This window comes from Apium graveolens, chromosome 4 (assembly GCF_009905375.1).
Source record: "Apium graveolens cultivar Ventura chromosome 4, ASM990537v1, whole genome shotgun sequence".
NCBI lineage: Eukaryota > Viridiplantae > Streptophyta > Magnoliopsida > Apiales > Apiaceae > Apium > Apium graveolens.
This window is the reverse complement of record NC_133650.1, coordinates 219,679,373-219,693,815: the sequence shown is the minus strand read 5'-3', so window position 1 is coordinate 219,693,815 and position 14,443 is coordinate 219,679,373. Positions and strand designations below refer to the sequence as shown.

At 38.2% G+C, this 14,443-nt stretch overlaps 1 non-coding gene across 1 annotated transcript; it reads right to left on the bottom strand.

Moving 5' to 3' along the window:
- Positions 1-10,816: 10,816 nt before the first annotated feature.
- LOC141722708 (small nucleolar RNA R71) lies at positions 10,817-10,923 on the bottom strand. Its single transcript, XR_012575712.1, has one exon. It is a non-coding gene; the product is annotated as a small nucleolar RNA R71 (small nucleolar RNA).
- Positions 10,924-14,443: the final 3,520 nt, after the last annotated feature.

The following is a 14,443-nucleotide window of genomic DNA, read 5'->3' as shown; positions in this document are numbered from 1 at the left end:
ATAGTACTAGTAAAAGATGACAAAACAGTATCAGTATTTAAATTAAATAATGATAAAGAAACAGTATTTATACTTTGTGCTTCTGAATGATCAGCTTCTAAGATAGCATCCAAAGGTTGAACTGAAAGAATTTCAGCTGATGTTGAAGTTGGATGTATCCTTCATTCAGTGTCCAGTGCCAAGATGACTGTACCAGGAGTCAAGCCTTCACTACCACTTTGAGTTAGTGGTTCTTGTGTGGCTGGATATTTAGGAGTTGCTGGATTACTTTGAAACCCAGGTTCTTGTGTACTCCTCTCTTCAGATTCAGAATGAGACTCCTGTGAAGCTCCAAGTTACAAACCGGTTGTCTTCTTGTTGGTAAGAGATTCAACAATCATACAAGAATCTTTGACTTTTGAGACCTCACTTATGATTTTGGCAGTGGCTACATCATGCCATTCTTGGATTGACTTCATAGCAAGAGGTGCAATGTCTTCATAGTCTGCTACACCACTTTGAGGTATAGGTTCTTGTGGGACTGGATCAGAGTTTATAGTAACTGCTGCATCCCTTTGAGATGCAGGTTCTTGTGTACTTGACCCATGAAACTTTCCTTATTTCTGTAACCTCTTGGCTATCCTCTTAACTTGCTCATGAGTGACTTCCCTCACTCTTCTCTTTAGCTTCACTAGAGAATCAGAAATTATGCCAGGTGTATCAAAATTTATATCTTCCCGAGTATCAGTAATTTGCTTTGCTGAAACAAATGTATCTTGTCCCTCCTCAACTATTTCTTATTTGAGCTTCGGCTTTTTTAAGCAAAATAAGTCTTGACCAACTTCTTCCTCCTTTGTTGAGGGCTTGAATCAGTAGTTACATCATCAATATTTGTTGTGCCCTCCTCAGTTGGTAATAAAACTTGAATCTGAGTGGAAACAAGATTTAACTTCTTGAATTTTGATCATAATGCAGCATTGTCCTCATCATCTGATTCTGACTCAGCTAGTATAAGCTTTCTCTTAACAATTTTTAAAGATTTAGAAGAGGGAGAAACTTGTACTTTGGATCCATCTTGTGCAATTGCATTGGCACAAGTGTCATGTGCAAACTTCAAGAGTGCTCTCTGACCATAAGGCCTAACTCTTTGACCATAAGGCCTAACATACTGGACAATAATATCCCGTGGGTTCTCTTGAGGAGCATCAGAATTTGCTACTGAGGCTTCGGAGAAGCCCCTAGTACTGATCCTTGAGGGGAATCAGACTTTGCTAAATTCTTACTTTTTACAATAGATGCCTTTTGAGAGACACCGAGGTGGATTGTGTTTGGGGAAGTGTTTGAGTTGTAGTGCTTGGGTTAGCCACATGGGGGGTTCCCAACAGTAATTGCATGTAGATTAGAAATCTGTAGATTTTGCAATCTATAAGTCAAAGGTATCCTTCCTTATCCTTAGAGATCAAATGATAGAAAGCCCTTTTTGTGAGCTTAAACACTGAGATGATTTGATTAACAGGGATTGGGGTATTGGGGAAAAAAAGATTAAAAATTAACTAACAAAATCTAAAAGAGTAAACTATAATAGGATCAGCTTTTAATCTATCTCATATAAAATAAAGTACTACTCTACCAAAATCATAGTTAGAACCATGAATTAGAGAGTACCCAATTTGCTGTGTCATGGTAGGAAGTGCCTCAAAATTGGCGCACTTATTGTTGAAAGCCCTGGTAATGCAGTCGAAGTAGAATTTCCAATCATTCCTTATACCATTTCTTTTCAACTGTCTCATATTCTTCATTTCCTTATCATAGCCAATCTATGTGAAGAACCTCCTCATCTCAGCATCTCCAACGAAAGTGGTGTAAGAATCATGAGTGAGGAGATGAAGAGCTTCCCTAACTGCTTGAGGAGTCACAACTTTTGTCTTCTCATTAAAATCAAATATGATGCTTGGAGAACCATTTGCACTACCATCATCATAAATACCAGTCCTCCAAATAGCGAGAACCTGGTCCCCAGACACTTTTGTAGGTTCCATAAGAGCATAACCTACTTCACTGGATCTTAATAAATACTGAAAGATATAAAAGTCAGGATTTATCACAGTGGAATCAAGAATAGCAGTGTAGTTGTTGGTGATAAACGTAGCACCGCCATGAGTGATCTGTGTAGAAAAAGCTTAAAAATTGATGAGGTTATCAATGTTTAACTTAGAGAGAAAAAGATATTAAGAGAGTAAAAAAGTGATTAGAAATTTATAAAGCGATAACTGAAAATCAAAAAATTGATTTTGTTTAACAATGTAATCTATCTTACACAGACAGTTCAACTTAGTGGGACACGTGGCAAGTTGTAATTGATCAGAAAAATAATCATGGAACATGTATTAATGTGCAGTAAATACGTGCACAATTATAAAAGGTAATGTTGTGTAAACACTCAAACATTTTTCCTAAACACACGCCATGAGTTTTACACTTGTAATCAATTATATAAAATCACCCACTATTCTACATCTCTATTTTAAATTAAAATACTATTTTAATGAAATTTTTAAATAAATTCAAAAAGTCATCAGAGTTTAACGGTCAATCAGGGTTTGACCATTATCAGTATTTAATTTACTACTGTCAGGACTTATCAGTCAACAAAAGTTTGACTAATATCAGTACTTAACTATACAATCAGAGTTTATCATGTAATTACTATCAGAGTTTAACTATCATGATTTAAAATTCAACTTTAATTGCTAGTAACAAATATCATGTATACTTGTCATCGATGTTTAAAACAGTTACCAGTCTTTAAGAAATATTGATATATTGAAAAAAAATACCACACTCTAATCATATTTTACTGTTATAGATCATAACTCATTCATCAGTGTTTGAGAATTATCCTGAAATCATTCCCAATTCATTCACCATTCTTCTAAAAGTGGATTCACAAAGTAGTTTGGTAAAGATATCTGCTAATTGCTGATCTATAGGCACAAAGTGCAATTCTATCTTACCTTCCATCACATGTTCCCTTATGAAGTTGTACCTTATGCTGATTTGTTTAGTCATAGAAAGTTGTACTGGATTTTCTGTCATTACAATAGCACTTTAATTATCACAATATATAGGAATTTTAGAATATTCTAACACATAATCTAGTAACCGATTCTTCATCTAAAGAATTTCAGCACAACAGATTCTCGCAGCAATATACCCAGCTTTTTTAGTTGAAGTGGAAAATTGACTTTTGTTTCTTGGAAATCCACTGCCAAGAAATTGGCAGCTTCCTGAAGTGCTTTTCTTGTCTATTTTGCATCCTGCAAAATCAGCATCTGAATATCCAATTAGCTTAAAGTCTGAATCTCTAGGATACCATAATCTTAGATTCAAGGTGTCTTTGAGATATTTAAAAATTCTTTTCATAGCTAATATATGTGGTTTCCTTGGAATAGCTTGGAATCTTGCACACAGACATGTAGCATACATGATATCAGGTCTACTAGTAGTCAAATATAGGATTGAGCCAATCATACCTCTGTAGTTAGTTATATCTACTGATCAACCAATATTTAAATTTAACTTGGTTGCAGTGGCCATATGAGTTGTTGCAGTTGAACTGACTTGCATTCCAAACCTTTTGAGAAAATTTCTGGCATATTTTGCTTGATTGATAAAGATTTCTTCTTCAGGATGCTTGACTTGTAATCCCAGAAAATAACTCAATTCTCCCATCATAATCATCTGATATCTTGACTGCATTACCTTGGCAAATCTCTCACAGAGTTTATCATTAGTAGAATCAAAAATGATATCATTAACATATATCTGAACTAACAATAGGTCCTTACCATGGTACTTATAAAATAGAGTTTTATCAGTTGTACCTCTTTTGAAACCATTTTCTAATAAGAATTGAGCAAGTGTTTCATAACATGCTCTTAGAACTTGCTTTAGTCTATAGAGTGCCTTATCCAACTTATAAACATGATATGGATATTTTGGATCGATGAACCCTAGAGGTTGTTCAACATAAACTTCCTCATTAAGTTCACCATTTAAAAATGCACTCTTCACATCCATTTGGAACACCTTGAACTTCATGTGAGCATCATAGGCTAGAAAATTTATGATTGCTTCAAGCCTTACAACTGGAGCAAAAGTCTCATCATAATCAATTCCTTCTTGCCGTGAATAACCCTTTGCAACCAGCCTTGCTTTATTCCTTGTAATAATGCTCTCACTGTCGGTCTTCTTTCTAAACACCAACTTTGTACCAACTACTGATCTATTATTTGGTCTTGGTACCAATGTCCAAACTTTGTTCCTTTCAAATTCAATGAGATCCTCATGCATTCTTGTGATCCAATTGGCATCTTGAAGAGCTTCTTTCACTTTCTTGGGTTCTGTTAGGGCGAAAACACGCGATAAAATTACACGCAAGTATACGCGTTCACAAGTAGTATAAGATATAAATCAGATTCGTACCCACAGAGACTCCTTTTAGTTAACTTAAGATTTTGCACCTATGCAACAATGGTATGGCTATCGCTCAATGCTAAGACAATAACAAGTTGAGATGTTATAACTAAGATTAAACTAACATGCAATTAACTAAGAATAAAAGTGATTGAATTAACTATATGGGACACACATGGGATTCTAACTTCATTAAATACTTCAATCAAAGTCATTGTTCTTAACCTTGGCATGCAATGGTGATGACAACTAATCAGATAACACGAAACTAGTAAATGCCAACTTTCGTTGTACGAATACCCTACTACTAGACATCCACTAAAGAGATAGAAGCTGAATAAACACCAATTATGTTGAGACCCTATATGTCTATAGAATTTGACAACATAAAGGTTTAATGCGCAAGTTATCTATCATGATTACATAGGGCAAGTAAGATGGATAAAATTACCTACGAATCATGAATAACAATTATACATGAACCTATGCTAGCATGGCAAGTTCTAAACCTCTATATTCACTTTCGCTTCAATAGAGATTAACACGCTATCTTATATGTTAGCTACACTCATAAGACGAATAAGCACAACCAATACTAGGATATCAATCAATAACCACACACCAAAATATTGAAACAAATAAACTATAGAAATCCATAAATAAATCCGTTAGAATTCCACGATAACAATTAGTTCATAACTGAACTCATCGTCACCATGGGTTCTAATGAAAACATGATAATAAATAATATTAGAGTACTGGGGTTCAAAGACAAATCGAAAACAAGCATCCAAGTATCAACTCTATTAAAGAAAATAATAGTTTTCTTCTCCGTAGCCATCTTGTGCTCTTCTAGGTCTTCGTATTGCTCTCCTTGGTCTCCTTGTTGTTAAAAATATCTTTTTATCACTATATATAAGACACTAGTGGACCTGGACTCTTAAAATCATCAAATTCCACTCAAAACAGGATTCTGGGGAAAAAAGGGCGGCGCAGCCGCGCTCAAATCAGCGTGGGCAGAAAACCAGCACTGGCGCGCAAGAAGTTGGGGCGGCCGCGCAGGGTTTCTGGATTTTTCTGCTGATTCTTCTTTTGACCGTATCTTGAGTTCTGCTCGTCAGAATTAGGAGATTCAACTGCCCACGTGAAGCTAACGAGATTTTCTTCAACTTGAGAATGGACTAGGCTTCCAATTATTAGCTCTTTTCAGAATCCTTGAAAATATCCTTTCTTCCTTTAACTGATGCCTGAAATGCAATAACATAAAAATATATAAAAATACCAACAACTTGAATCCAAAAATACCAACTTAAGCTTGTAATGAAGCGTTCCAAGTAGATATAAAATCCACTTATCAAACCCCCAAACTTGAATCGATGCTTGTTCTCAAGCATAAAAAGACTCAAAAACTATAAAACAAATCTAATGCATGAATGCAATTACGTGAATGCAACTAAATGATAATGCAATCGATCCCCTCAGAATAACCATAACCAACCAAAAAACGAATGCCTCTAAGAATGCAACGACTTAAAACAGAGTTCGAATAGGCCCCATAAACCAACTCGCAAACCAGAAATGTGCGTATGTGGATGCTTAACAGATATACTCTCAAAACTAGATCAATAACCATAACTTATCTACCATCAAAAGAATCACAAGTTTATAAATAGAATAGACGTTAAACGCATAATGACTCACAACACCTCCTTCCTACTAGAGTTATACAAGGATTCACGCTTTTATTGAACACATAACAAAGATGCTTATTTGACCGTGCAATGAATGAGGTCCCACAATATTTATCCAATAATACCCATGTAGTGAGCGTTAGGTTAGCGGATCCCAGACTATAAAAGCCTTAGGTCACTAGGCACAAAGTCCCCTAGAACTTAATAACTCGATTATTAAAGAGCTCACTCTGATCAATTATGCATAAACACATACTCTTTTCTTTTTCTTTTCTTTCTTTTCTTTTGTTTTTTTCATTTTTGAACGAGTGCATTTCGCTCCATCTCATTCAACCCTAGACTACTCATAAAATATGAGCCGGCTACTAGACATTTGACGCCTAGCCACAACTAGCATTGATATCCAATTTTTTTCTCCAATTAAAAAATCAGTGTTTTTACGTCATTACAAATTACCAAAAATTCAAGATATAAACAAATGATTAAATCTCAACAAATAAACAAATACGATCATGATCTAGATCAAAATCAAACCTATAAGACTTGTGATTTTTTTCCTGGCATGCAAATCAATTCATTAGACTTAAACAACCGTCTATTCGTCATCACTACACTCAAATTAACATCAACTTATCAATCAGAAATAGCTCAACCTAAGGGATTATGTTAAATGCATGCAAATGCAACTATATGAAACATACTAACATGATAACAAATACACAAAACAAAAACCAAAACAAATAACTACATGACAAATATGCAAACTATATGAACTAGACTATCATGAATATGTGTTTATATGAACTCACACACAAATATTGCTTAACTATCACCCCCAAACTTAAAATTTTCAATGTCCTTATTGAAGGTAATAATAAGGATTTCAGGCATACCTAGTTAGTGGGAGGATCACCATATTTGGGTGGAGGATCAAGTGGCCAATCAACCTCGACACCAGTGTCTCGGACAATAGTACCGAGAGTGTGTGTCAAATCTGCAGCAAAATGACTGTGAATGTCGTGCATGGCCTCCCGCCTAGTCAATCACCTGTACTGCTCATCACCAACACCAGTCCTATCAACTGCCTGTTGCGCATGAGAAGAACCCTCTATAGGCACGGGAGGATCCGTTCGGCCACCCTCTACATCATCAAAAATATATCCCAAGCCCTTGTCATGGGGTGCACCTAAAAATGCATAACTCAAATGATCTGGCAGCGAGTTGAGCCCAAGTGTGGGAGTGTCTTCAATAGACAGCTCAAAACGCTTCTGAGAAATTTTCAGCTCTGCTAACCCAAGAGAATCGAATCGCATATCCATCTTCCTCTTCCGCGGAGGTGCATTCAAAACCTGTAGTTGCTCTGCTCCTTCTTCATCTTCAATAACTGATTCCCCTAATAAGGATCTCTCTAAGGTATTTAACTTTGGCAATTTCTCAAGCTCTGAATTCATGACAGAGTTGACCCACTCTACTTTAAAGCACTGCTCTTCATCCGTGGGTAACTTTATTGCCTTGGACACACTAAAAGTGACCTTCTGATTTTGAACCTTCATCATAAGCTCTCCTTTTTTCACTTCAATCATAGTTCGTCCTCTAGCCAAGAATGGTCTTCCCAAGATAATGGGAATCTTCTTATCCTCCTCAAAGTCTAGAATAACAAAATTACCAGGAAGATGAGCTTATCCACCTTAACCAAGATATCCTTCATTACTCATCGCGAATAAGTGATGGAATGATCAGCCAACTTTAAAGACATGTTCACAGGTTTTGGATCAGGTAGTCCAAGTTTCTTGAAAACTGTCTAGGGCATCAGATTGGTGCTAGCTCCCAAGTCACACAAACACTTGTCGAATGACAGATTGCCAATGGTGTAAGGTATCGTGAAGCTTCTTGGATCTTTAAGCTTAGAAGGTAGTTTCTGTTGCAGCATAACACTACACTCTTCTGTTAGAGCAACGGTTTCCAACTCCTCAAGTTTTAGCTTCCGAGATAGAATATGCTTCATAAACTTAGCATAGCTCAAAATCTGTTTTAGAGCTTCAGCAAAAGGTATGTTGATATGCAGCTTCTTGAAAACTTCTAAAAACTTAGCAAATTGCTTGTCAAACTTATGCTTTTGAAGCCTTTTAGGATATGGAGGAGGTGGGTAGACCTGTTTATCCCCTGTATTACCCTCAAGAGGATTGCTTTCCACAGCTTTCTTCTTCAGTTCCACCTCAGCATCCTTCTACACCACTTTTTCAGCTACAATCTTATTTTCTGGACTTGGCAAAGGTGTAGATGCACCTGCATTCTGGAAAGAATTTTCAGACTCTTCGTCTTGCTGAATTCGGGGGCTTGCAACCTTTCCAGACCTAAAAGTGATGGCATTCACCTGTTCGTTAACTTCCCTCTTACCTGGATTGGCTTCTGTATCACTAGAAAGCATTCCTGATGGTCAATTCAATAAGGCTTTAGCAATTTGTCCTATTTGGTTCTCCAGTGTCTTGATAAAAACAGCCTGGCTTTGGCATATAAGAGCCTAGTTTTTGCACATAAGCCGTGATAAGTGGCATTTTACACCACTTAGAACGTCTTAAAATGGCTTAAATTGGTGTCTTGAAATCAAGTATTTTGTGTATTTGATGCGTTTTTCTAGTGTTTATGCATTTCAGGGTATTAGTTGCATTTCGGGGGAGGAATCATCAAGAATAAGCCTTGGCATGTGTTCACCATTGCGAGAGGAAAGGAATGGGCAGATTACGGCGAAGAAACGGAGCAAGCTTGGAATTTTTCCAGTAGGGTCCTGCGTGCCCGCGCAGCAATGCTGAGTGGCCGCGCAGCAGCCTGTGCGCCCGCGCAGATATGCTGAGCGGCCGCGCAAGGTCGGGGAAAAAGCTGAATTATTTTAGACTTCTACTTCTGTGTGGCTTCCAACTTCTATGTAATCTGAGTTTTATGGGACTATTATATAGGTAGATTTGAGACATTTTCATAGAGAGTATTAAGGAGATTATGTTTTAGATTGTGTTTTACGCAAGAAGCAAAGGAGATAAGGAAGAAGACCGATTTAGCACACCGCAACGAAGAGGAAGCATATATTCTTGTGATTCTTGTTTCGTTGTAACGTTGGATGCTAGTTTTCTTGCTTTGACTTATTTACTCTTGTGACGTACTCTGTTTTAATATAATTAGTGTAGTTATTATTTTCTTGTGTTGTTTGTCATGATTTCATATGAACCCATGATGGCGATAAGTTCTATTATGGGCTAATCGTGATCATGGGGTTACAACGGATTTATTATGGAATTCTTTATTTAATTGTTTAATACTTTAGTGTGTGATGATTGCATGATATCTAGTATTGGTTGTGCGTATTCGTCTTATGTGCGTCGCGAACATATAAGATAGGGTGTTAATCTCTTGTGAAGCGACGGTGGATCTTGAGATTTAGAACTTGCCATGCTAGCATAGGTTCATGTACGTTGTGCATGATTAGTGGGTAACTCTAACAGTTTTATTTGCCCTATGTAATCAAAAGGAATAACTTGTGCTTAAATCGTTGTGTTGTCAATTTCTGTAGACATATAGGAATTCAACATAATTGATGACTATTCAACTTCTATCTTAATTGTGGATGTTTGGTAGAATGGTATTAGTACAATGAAAGTTGGCTTTTATCAGTTTTGTGTTATTCGATTAATATCATCACTGTCACATGCTAAAGGTAATAACAATGGCTATAGAAGGAAGTAATAATGAAGTTGTGATCTCATGAGTATTTTATTATTGATAATTTGAAGTGTTAGTTAAGTGGTTAATTAAGTAGTTAATTATAGTTAATATTTGATCAACAATTTTAAGTGTTATTATCTTAACATTGAGAAGTAATCATACATTGGTGAGTGAGTTTAATTAGACAATAAATTAGTCTGAGTCTCTGAGGGAACGAACTAGAAAGTATTCTATATTACTTGCGAACACGTATACTTGCGTGAATATTAGCGCGTGTTTTCGCCCTAACAAGTTTTTGGCGCCGCTGCCGGGGACTCGGCGTATTTGTTTAGTTTATGTACTTACCATCATTGGTCATTAGGACTCAGTGATTAGGACGTAGTAGTTACTTACTCTTTTCGGTTGTGTTTCAGGTACTTTAGCAAGCGTTTATGCAAACTCGTTCTCGTGCTCGCAAGAGGACTTTAGATACAGCTGAGGAGACAGACGAAGTTCTTGATATTCCGGAGAAGTTAGATTTTGAGGATTCGGATTCAGGAGCTGAGCAGAAAGAACCAGTAAACATGGGAGATCGTATTGTTCAAGCTGATCCAGCTCTTATGGATTTTTCTCGGCCTAAAATTGATGATATTCAGTCAAGCATCCTTCATCCGGCTATTCAAGCTAACACCTTTGAAATCAAGCCGGGCACTATTCAGATGGTGCAGAATTCTGTTTCTTTTGGAGGAGCGGCAACTGAAGACCCCAACATGCACATAAGGAATTTTGTCGAGATCTGCAGCACTTTTAAGTATAATGGCGTGACTGATGAGGCTATCAAGTTGAGGCTTTTCCCATTCTCACTGAGGGATAAGGCTAAAGACTGGTTACATTCTGAACCAGCTGGGTCCATCACTACGTGGCAAGATCTTGCACAAAAGTTTCTGGTGAAGTTTTATCCAATGGCAAAGACTGCTGCTATGAGGAGTGCTCTTACTCAGTTTGCGCAGCAACCTACAGAATCTATGTGCGAGGCTTGGGAACGCTACAAGGAAATGTTGAGAAAATGTCCATATCATGGAATGCCGGATTGGATGGTGATCACTGGTTTTTATAATGGTTTGGGGGCCCAATCTCGGCCCATGCTCGATCCAGCAGCTGGAGGAGCCTTATGGGCTAAAAGCTATACTGAGGCGTATAATCTTATAGAGACGATGGCTGCAAATGAGCATCAAAACCCAACTCAGAGGATGACGTCCGACAAGGTAGCAGGTATTCTGGAAGTTGATGCAGCCACCGCTATTGCAGCCCAGCTCCAAGCGCTATCAATGAAGGTCGATTCTTTGGCTACGTATGGAGTTAATCAAATAGCTATGGTTTGTGAGCTTTGTGCAGGTTCTCATGCTACGGATCAGTGTTCTCTTGTCAACGAATCTGTCCAGTATGTGAATAATTATCAGCGACAACAGCAGCCTGTGCCAGTGACCTATCATCCTAATAACAGAAATCATCCAAATTTCAGCTGGGGGAATAATCAGAATGCTATTCAGCCACCATATCAGCAAGGAGTGAGTAAACAGTTTAACCCACCTGGATTCCAGCAACCACAGCAGTATGCTACAAGGCAATCATATCCTCAACAGGGAAGTGCAGCTGCACCTACTAGTGTTGATTTTGAGGAACTTAAGTTGTTGTGCAAGAGTCAGGCGGTTTCTATCAAGACCTTGGAAAATCAAATCGGTCAATTAGCCAATGCAGTGCTCAATCGTCAACCTGGCACTCTTCCCAGTGACACGGAAGTACCAGGCAGGAAGGAAGCTAAAGAGCAAGTCAAGGCTATTACCTTAAGGTCTGGAAAAGTAGCTGATGCTGAAAAGGCAAAAGAAGACGAAGCTGAAGTTAGAGATGAAGAATCTAAGCAAAAGGAGAAAGCGGCGGAACCAAGGAAGACTACTGTTGAACACACTCTGCCTGAGGCTAATACAGGGGAGAAACAGCTCTATCCTCCACCACCTTTTCCTAAGAGATTGCAGCAACAAAAGCTGGATAGACAGTTCGGGAAGTTTCTGGAGGTGTTCAAGAAACTTCACATCAATATACCTTTCGCTGAGACTCTGGAACAAATGCCTAGTTATGCGAAGTTCATGAAAACTATTCTTTCAAGGAAGGTGAAACTGGATGACCTTGAAACCGTTGCTCTCACGGAAGAATGCAGCGCTGTTCTGCAGCAAAAGTTACCGCCAAAACTGAAAGATCCAGGAAGCTTCACCATTCCTTGCACCATTGGCAATCTAACTTTTGACAAGTGCCTTTGTGATTTGGGAGCAAGCATTAATATGATGCCGTTATCGATCTTTAAAAAGTTGGATCTGCCTGATCCAAAACCCACATACATGTCGCTACAATTGGCGGACCGTTCCATTACTTACCCTAGGGGCATAGTTGAGGATGTGCTCGTCAAGGTGGATAAGCTCTTCTTTCCAGCAGATTTTGTTATTCTGGATTTTGAGGAAGATAAGAAGATTCCCATAATCTTGGGGAGGCCTTTCTTGGCTACTGGCCGTACCTTGATAGATGTGCAAAAAGGGGAACTTACTATGCGGGTCCAAGATCAGGATATGACCTTCAACGTATTCAAGGCAATGAAATTCCCTACAGAAGATGAGGAGTGCTTAAAAGTGGATGTGATTGATTCCGCGGTTACTTCGGAACTCGAGCACATGCTAATGTCTGATGCATTAGAAAAGGCCTTAGTGGGGGAATTTGACAGTGATGATGAAGATAGCAACGAGCAATTACAATATCTGAACGCTTCTCCCTAGAAGCGAAAGCTGGACATACCATTTGAATCTCTTGGTACTTCTGACCTCAAGAACGCTGAAGGGAAGCTCAAACCATCAATAGAGGAAGCACCTACCTTGGAGCTCAAACCATTACCTGAACACTTGAGGTATGCTTTTTTAGGTGATTCATCTACGTTACCTGTTATTATTTCAGCTGACCTTTCAGGTAGTGAGGAAGACAAGCTCTTAAGGATTTTGAGAGAATTCAAATCGGCTATAGGATGGACCATAGCAGACATCAAGAGGATAAGTCCTTCATATTGTATGCATAAAATTCTGCTAGAGGAAGGTAGTAAGCCAACTGTGGAACAACAACGAAGACTGAATCCCATCATGAAGGAGGTGGTGAAGAAAGAAATTCTGAAATGGCTAGATGCAGGCATCATTTATCCTATTTCTGACAGCTCGTGGGTGAGCCCCGTACAATATGTACCTAAGAAAGGAGGTATCACTGTGGTCGCAAATGAAAAGAATGAGCTCATCCCTACTCGAACAGTTACAGGATGGAGAGTATGCATGGATTATAGGAAATTGAACAAAGCCACAAGGAAGGATCACTTTCCTCTTCCATTTATTGATCAAATGCTTGACAGATTGGCGGGACATGAGTATTTTTGTCTTCTGGATGGTTATTCCGGGTATAATCAGATTTGTATTGCACCAGAGGATCATAAAAAGACTACCTTCACTTGTCCATTTGGCACATTTGCTTTTCGTAGAGTTTCGTTTGGGTTATGTGGCGCCCCGGCCACCTTTCAGAGATGTATGATGGCTGTATTCTCTGACATGATTGGAAATAACGTCGAAGTGTTCATGGATGACTTTTCCGTCTTTGGACACTCATATGATGAATGTTTGAATAATCTGCGCGCCGTACTCAAAAGATGCGTGGAAACTAATTTGGTACTTAATTGGGAGAAATGTCATTTTATGGTGCGTGAAGGCATTATCCTTGGGCATAAGGTCTCTAGCAAGGGTCTGGAGGTGGACAAGGCCAAGGTGGGAGTCATTGAAAATCTTCCCCCACCCAATTCTGTGAAAGGAATCCGTAGTTTTCTTGGTCATGCGGGTTTTTATCGGCGATTCATCAAGGACTTTTTAAAGATATCTAAGCCGTTGTGCAATTTGCTTGAGAAAGATGTGCCTTTCAAATTTGATGATGAATGTTTGGCAGCATTCGAGACTCTCAAGAAGAGTTTGATCACTGCACCAGTTATTACAGCACCAGATTGGACAGAACTGTTTGAGATAATGTGTTGTAATAACCCCAATTTTTGGAAATTTTTGAAACCCTTATGAATAGTGTTTTTGCTGAATGAGAAAACTTTTCATGCCACACTATGTAGGGGTTCTGTTATGGATATTCTAAGATCGTATTAGTATTCCATAAAGTAAATAAGTGTATGTAAAGATCGTCAGAATCCAATTCCGAACACTTTGATTTTTCTCGAAAATCCACCAGATACCGAAAGAATTGAGTATAAGGTAACATGATTAAAGGGATTTAAATTCAATGATTATAAGAGAGGATTATAAAAAGGAATATAATGTATTGAGAAAGGTTAAGGGAACCCAAGTAATAAGATCCCGGGTACGATTCCTCAAACGATCAACGAGAAAGAGAGTTAAGCGAACCGTAAAACAAATAAACGTCCAAGGGGCAAGCACATGCAAGTAACATGAGAAGGAAGCTTCTAATATAAGCTAAAACATGTGGTTAGAAGCAAGGTGACATCATCACACCACAAGAATGAGACATGT